Here is an 8,148-nt window from a genome sequence, read left to right as displayed (position 1 = left end):
GACAAATATCTTATATTCTGTAATACAGTTAATATAATTAATATTTGTATAATAACATATATTTTAAATAGCTAAAAAAGAAAAAATACATATTATTTATACATTTTAATATTATGAATATAATTATAATAAATGTACATTTATTATATTATGCCGTAAAGAAGTCACCATGTGAAAACCAATCTGCAATCTGTGTTTTTGCTACATCAGCTGTCAGTTTCATAGTCTTCAAGATCATTTTTGGTTTTCAGTGCATTAACGGTTTGTCCTTTGATCAGGAGCGTGAGTTGGTATTGAAGAGGATAGCAGAGGACCGGCGCAGTCAGCAGGAGAAGACCCAAACCGAAGCCACGGCCGAGACCTCTCCATCCAGTGGACAGGACCAGAGACTGGGCGGACATGTGGAGACCAGCGTGGACAACCACTGCATCCTCATGGTGCGAGATCACATCTGTTTCTTCTCTGCGTTCTAACAACCGCTGTTGGCATTATTTCACATGAAGTCAAACCTGTTTGTTTTGTTTGTGTCATAGATTCGTCTTCCCTCTGGGGAATCAATGCGCGAGCGTTTTCCTGCAGACACTCCCTTAAGTCACGTCGTCCAATACATTGCCGGCCGCCACCCTTCGCTACCTGCTTTCTCCCTCCTGCAAGGGTTTCCTCGAAAGCGCTTTGGAGAAGCTGAGCTAGCCTGCTCCCTCCGGTCTCTAGGACTGACTCCCAGTGCTGCACTTTGCATACAGACCACGCCCCCCGAGATGCCTCAGGACCCGCCCAGTCCAGCATCCCGATTGGCTGTTGTAGGGCAGACGGAGGCGGAACCACGGGAAGAGCCAGTGGCGTCACCAAATGAGCAACCCCAGGTGGAGGCCGGGGCTTTAGAGGAACTGGAGCTGCCTCCACCTCTGCCCCATCAGCTGTGGGAGGAAGCAGTGGGGTATGCTGGGATTCCTGGGGTCAGACCTCCGCTGTCAGGACCCTCTCATTACTGGGGTAAGATTTGCTTTGACTAATTTGTGAGTGCACCACACAGTTATTTTAGTATTATTTCTATACTCATTTTCTAGTTATTAATATTTTGAATATAATATTTTGAGTGCTGCAGTCGTGACTGCAAAAATTCCAAGTATTGTCAATTTATGTTTACCATGCCCATAAAATGAAAAATCCCATTATTAAAAACCCATAGGAAAATCTTGAGGAAATCCAGGGCGAAGTAGTCTTCCGGGGTTTGATGTCAAGACTGCAGCACTCTATTGACTTTTATTTGTATATTTTCAGTTTTAGTTTAATGTTTAGTGATTTTGTTATTATTAGTTAATTAGTTTATTTTTTTAAATTTCGATTATTTAGTTATCGATTAAGTTAAAATAGTGATATATTACTTATTGCTTACTATTTAAGTTTATTTATGTTATCATTTATTTTTATTTTAGGTTTAGTTATTTCATTTTTATGTTTTATTTATTTTTGTATTTATTGATTTCAGATTAGTTCAATTTTTTCATCTAATATTTATATTTTATTTTTAGTTTGTTACTATGTTTTAGATAATGATAATAAAGAATGATATATTACTTATTGTTGCTTAATATTTAAGTTTGTTTATTTAGTTTAGTTATAATTTATTTTTATATCAGATTTATTTCCATTATTACATTATTTCATCTAATATTTATTTTATTTTATTTTCAGCTGTACCTGAATTAACAATAATGTTTTCAATAGTTTTAGTTTTAGTTAACAATAATAATGCTCTACACAAACGTCACTTCAATCTAAGTGATATTGTGTAATTATTAATTAGGACGAGGCCATAAACTGGTGCAAGGCGATGCAGAAAATGAAGAACATTTGTACCTCCATTTCATCTCAACGGTTTGAAACATTTTACTTTCACGCTACATTTTGACAAGGCGTTGTTATGTGGTTGCTAGGGTGCTCTAGGTGGTTGCTAGGCGGTTCTGGATGCTTTCTAGATGATTGCCCAGGTATAAAGAGTCCAAAGTCTCTATGGTTTTCTGGACTCTAGTTATGGAGCAGGTACCTCCTCCTTTCTCTATAAATCTGTGAGATTTTTCCAAACTTTTTTTATTGTTTGCCAGGCAAAAATACGACTGATTGCTTAGAAAAATTACATGTTTTTGAGGTACTATTCGTGTTTTTAGCACAAACATTGTGAGATGAATTGAGTGCTTAAGCTTAGTATGAGCAATAATAATAGTGATGCTTGCGTTAGTCAGCACCATTCATAATGAATAAAATATGTGTGAAAAGTAATTTCTCATTTCTCAGTAATTAAACCATCACAAGTAGCATAATAATTAGAATTGGCTTGATTACGATCAACTCTGGTCTGGATGAAACTCCAAAAACCGTCAAAGATAAAAACAAGCACTTCTCGCCATGATCAAAGGGAATTCCTGATGAGACTGTAAACAAAAGATGTTGATATCTGCAAGTCTGGAACGGACTAAAAAGCCATGTACGCTGCTTTTGGACTCCACTCAATCAGAAAAAGCCATAATCTCATAAAAGAGGACCGGAATGGTAATGAATAGACAGTGTGCCAACATTTCTTCAAGGGCTCTAATCACAGAGAATCCTTCAAAACATTCAAGAACTGGAGCTTTATTGCTTCTCGCCGAAGGTCACTGTTCATGATTCTGCAAAAGCTTTGTTTATGAAATAAATGGAACTACATACTTGACTAAAACAAAAATGGATTAGTTGTTGTTTTAATCATATAGACACAGTCTCATCCCAGCTTTGGTTCCCAGAATGTTCTGTGAATGTTCGTTTTTGGTTGTTTAGAAATAAAACGTTCCCGGAACTTTAAAGCTAAAATTAGGGAAATGTTTTGTGTTCTCTGAGATGTAACCGATCTTATAACGTAGATTATTGACCTTAAACAATCACAGAATTGCTGCCTTTGGACTGCTGTGCTCCGGTCGGTCTGAATCACAGATCTTTGTTCAGTAACCCTGCGTTGGGGCTTTAGCGAGCGACCAAAGTATGAGAAACTCAGGGAAGTCCATATTGGGTAAGAGGTTAATGCCCTTATTTGTCCTAGTTTAGATCCGGTTATAAGTAAAAACCCATTCACCTCTTTCAAATGATAAAACTCGCAACTAGCAAGCAAGTCGTGTGCTTGAACTGCATATGCTCTACATATAGGCTCTTTTCACTGGAAGTTTAATGCGGGGGACAGCTTTGGACAACATTTTAAGATGCTGTGAAGACGATCATATGTTAATTTGCACACGAGAGACACGCAGGAATTAACTGCAGCTGGATTGGTTGAGCAGGCAAGGCCTGTGAACATGCTAATATATGGTAATTAGCCTAATATGCAGTTAGTTCCAGTGCAACTGTTTTGATATTGAGGCTGTGTAATTGAATGCTTGGTTAATTTGGTAGTAGCAAGGTGCAATTTAAGTTTAATTTGTTTGCTTGATGTGCTTATGGGTCGTACAAGTAAATCGTTGTAAATTGCTCTTTAAAATTTCTTTTTTTTTTTAAGATACATACCTTCAGTCATGAAAAACCTGGAAATATCAGGGATATAAATATCTTTTTTTTGCTGTCTTAAAAAGTGATATACACATAATACATCTTTAAAAATTAAAAATGTAATTTATTCCTGTGATGCAAAGCTCAATTTTACTCGTCTTCAGTGTCACATGATCCTTCAGAAATCAATCTTATATGCTGATTTGGTGCGCAAGAAACATTGCGTATTATTATCAATGATGAAAATTGCTTAATAATTTTGTGGATACATTTTTTCAGGATTCTTTGATGAATAAAATGTTAAAAAGAACGTATTTTAAAAAGAAGAATATTTATATAATATATATATATATATATATATATATATATATATATAGTAACAGTTTTATAAGCCTTTACTGTTACTTTGGAATGGATCAATTTAATGTGTCCTGAGTCTGACTGAGTAAAAGTATTAATTTCTTAAATTAAATGGAACATACAAAATAGAGCATTACTATATATGTACTCTATATCTAATCTAATACATTAATATCTAAAATAAAATCTATTAGAAACTTCTCTGTTTGGGTCCAGTCTCTATAAAAATGATTTTCAAAAACCTTATCCAGTAATCTTGAACGACTGGAAAAGTCATGGAAATGTATTTCAAGGTGTAAATGTATTTAAAAAAAAATCTAATATATGTATAAAGATCAGAATCCTCTATACAATTTATATATGTTCTCTCTCACTCTGACAGGACTGCCACAGTTGCCCTTCTTCCTGGAGAACAGGGCAAGAGCGGGACTGGAGCCGAGACATCACTGGCCGGAGCAGGGCAACAGACTCAGGTAGGATGATTTCTAAAGGGCCTGAAGGGTGAGAAATGAATGGGGTGATTAGTAAGAGCTTTATAAAAAGATCACAGTTCAGTATGTCAATCAATGTAAGAAAGAAAAACCTTTTGCAATTCAGCATGACCTCATTACAGTGACATCACTGCTTTCAGCTTTCTGAATTTTGATCGATTTGTTTCCTAAACAAAATGTTAGATATGTTTGCCTTAGCATTTGGAAAACTTAAGCAGTGTACATTGTCTTTAAAGGGATAGTTTACCCAAAAGTAAAACAACATTCAGTCTTCATTTACTCACCCTCATGTTGTTACAAATCTGTATGACTTACTTTCTTCTGTGGAAGATATTTTTCAGTGGGGCCCAAAACCGTTTGATGATAGTAAATGATGACAGAATTTACATTGAGTGGACTGTCCCTTTAAGTGACTATAATTGGTTGTGTGTTGAAGGGAGGCGGAGCCTGATGAGCCAGCAGACCCTGAGGAAGGCCGTGCATTGCGTGGAGCTGCGGGTCAAGCAGCGGTCGAGCGTTTACAGCGAGCCGCCCATCACGACGAGCAGCAGTCGCCACACGGGCATCCCTCGCCCCCCAAAAAAGCCTTCAAGACCCCCCGCGTGCCCTCTCTCTGCTCGATGGCCACCAGGGCCACCGTTTCCCTCATGACAGGTCAGAAACAGACCACCAAGTGTTATTTACCAGTCACATGAGAGCTTAAAGGGGTCATATGATGCGATTTCAATTTTTCCTTTCTCTTTGGAGAGTTACAAGCTCTTGGTGCATAAAGAAGATCTGTAAAGTTGCAAAGACTAAAGTCACAAATCCAAAGAGATATTCTTTATAAAAGTTAAGAGTCAGCCACACCTACCTAAAACGGCTCGTTCTAACACGCCCCTACATACCTACGTCACTATCTGGGAAGATTTGCATAACGCCGCCCAAATGTTCACGCAAAGAAAGAAGGCGTAACTTTTATTCTCGCTGTAGTATTGTTGCTGCCGCCATGTCGTGAAGACGCTGTGTGCTTCGTTGTGAAAGCGAAACTACTTTGTTTGGTCTTCCAAAAGAGGACGATATCGCTTCGTCATGCCTAGAGCTGATCCGTGCTGGTCGCTGAGGAAATACTTCAACTTCGCGCTGTGGATCGCCGGATCGGCTTTCAACGTGGACGAAGCGGAGTCCAGCCCGGTGTCCGTCACATGTGGTTGCCGCAGGCATCACAATATTGTAAGGGACGTAACATTTCCGTCACACGCTTGAGGAATTCGGCCAATCACAACGCACTGGATAGCTGGCCAATTAGAGCACACCTCGCTTTTTCAGACCGATGAGCTTTGTAAAAATCGACGCGTTTCAGAAGACCGGCGCATAGAGGAGAAACAATAATGTACAGTATGTGGAAAATAATGTGTTTTTTTAACCTTAAACCGCATAAACACATTTCATTACACCAAATACACAAAATAATGTTCTTTTTAGCAGCATCATATGACCCCTTTAAGAAAAGCCATTAAACGTTGTCTTGCTCTCTCAGCTCCCAGCATGCAGTACAGCAGCAGCCTGGCGTGTTTGACCCCAGAGCTGGCCGAACTCTTGTTGACTCATATGGCACGTGAACGTCTCCTCCGACCGCGTACCCTGGAGCTGTTCTTCGGCTGCCCGCTGCAGAAGTTTGTCCTAAACTGCTACCCATACACCACCAACGAGCTGCTGCGGCAACTGAGGGCGTTTTCCTGTCTCAAACATCTCAGCTTCGTCAACTCTCCACTCATCACAGGTGTGCAATATTAAGATGTTATTACAGTATATAAATAAATAGATCAGTAAATCATTTTTTAGGACTATTAAGACTTTTACATTTTAGCCCAAAATTCTCATTACTGAAATGCAAAAAAAAACGTTTTGTTTTATTACTGTAATGGTAAAAAGAAATAAAAACATAATAAACATATAAAAATGTAAATAAATTAAATATAGAAAAATATGTTCAAATAAAAAATAAAGTCATCGCTATATAATAAATAATGAAATAATTAGTATTTATTTTTTATTAATTTTTAATAATAACAATAATAATACTATATCAGTTGTTAATATATTATTATTGTTAAATATTTTCATAATATGTAAAATAAATATATTACAAATAATATTAAATCTTAATACACATTAAACTTGTAAAAAAAAAAAAATATATATATATATATATATATATAATAAAGTCAGAGCTATATAATAAGTAATAAAATATTAATTTTAGTATTGATTTTTAATTATTTTTAATTCATAATAATATTAATACTATATCATTATTAATTAATAATATATGTTAATATATTATTGTTAAATATTTGTATAATGTGTAATATAAATATATTACAAATAATATTTAATCTTAATACATAAAGATTTATTACATTAACATTTGATGTAAAAAATATACATATAATTTATGGATTTTTTTGCATTATGGTAATGGTGTAAATGTGCTTAATTGTCTTGAAAATAGATTTCTGAAAATAGACATATTTGATCAAATATGTATTTATTCTTTAGATTTTTGGGTGAAATATGACTAGATATCTGTGAGAAAAATTACACTTCTATAGGGCGTATTTCTATTGATTACTGGCTTGATTTGCATGTAAGATGATGTATAAAGCTGTTCATCATTTCCTGTTTCATTTTTGCAGACGCTGGTCTTTCAGTTTTGTCCAACCTCTCAAAACTGCAGCATCTCAACCTGTCGTCTTGTAGCAAACTAACAGACAGCTGTTTGCAGCATATCGCAGGTGAGACGGCGTGTCAGAAACCACTCACTGGAGCATCCATAAACGATTATCATCATGTACAAATGCATCATCTGTTTGTGTCTGATCTCAGGACTGCGCAGTCTGACGTTCCTGGCTCTGGACCAGACCAAAGTAAGCGATGCAGGTCTGCTGATGTATCTGCAGTCAGGTTCTTCTGCGCTGTGTCAGCTCAGCCTCAATCAGACGGCCATCACAGAGAGCACACTGAGAGTGCTGCCCACATGTGTACCACAGCTACGAATGCTCAGTATTAAACACACCAAGGTATATACATACCCTTGAAAAATGTATTAAAGTATACTTAAAATCCATTAACATATTTATTGACATATCACTTAAGACTTAATGATATAAAAGTATATTTAAACTTTATTTGGAGTATTTCTATATTGCACAATGCACATTTCTTAATATTATGCCTAAAATGTGTTCTTATATCACTATTAATAAGGACTGCATGATCTCTGTATAATATCAGTCTGTAAATGCAAGATATTTAAAGTGTACCTGAAGTATACTTACAATAGTTCCACTTTAGCACAATCAGATATTCTTAAGTATATCTTTAATTGGACCTCAGCACTACTTCTGCACAACTAAAGTGCATTAAGCACAAAATTAGTTGTTTATTAGTTATTGGACTTTAAGTATACCAGTTTATTATACTAAGAATAAAATTGCAGGGTATTTTTATTAAGCACATAAATATCTAAACGCATTTGCAGTATACTTAGCACAAAATAAATGTAATTCAAATACATTTTAGTATTTTTTTTCCCACTTGGATACATAGATTTTTAAAATCATTTTATAATGTTTTATTTATATTTATAATATTTTGTTTATTTTTAGAATGCAAACCCTTTATTTTCAAAAAAATATTTATATATGTTTTAAATTTAATTCTATTTTTTTTAAGGTTGTGGGTTCAATCCCACAGTTTGTTTTGGTTTTCCATGTCATTTATGGATGGGGTGTGTGTGTGT

General features: G+C 35.6%; 1 pseudogene; it reads left to right on the top strand.

Moving 5' to 3' along the window:
• LOC107690983 (uncharacterized) overlaps nt 1-8,148 on the top strand; it is a 15,765-nt pseudogene that overhangs the window by 3,379 nt on the left and 4,238 nt on the right.

Source organism: Sinocyclocheilus anshuiensis, unplaced genomic scaffold (assembly GCF_001515605.1).
Source record: "Sinocyclocheilus anshuiensis isolate Anshui unplaced genomic scaffold, SAMN03320099.WGS_v1.1 scaffold102, whole genome shotgun sequence".
Classification (NCBI taxonomy): Eukaryota; Metazoa; Chordata; class Actinopteri; order Cypriniformes; family Cyprinidae; genus Sinocyclocheilus; species Sinocyclocheilus anshuiensis.
The sequence above is the reverse complement of the archived record's forward strand: the minus strand, read 5'-3'. Positions and strand labels throughout refer to the sequence as shown.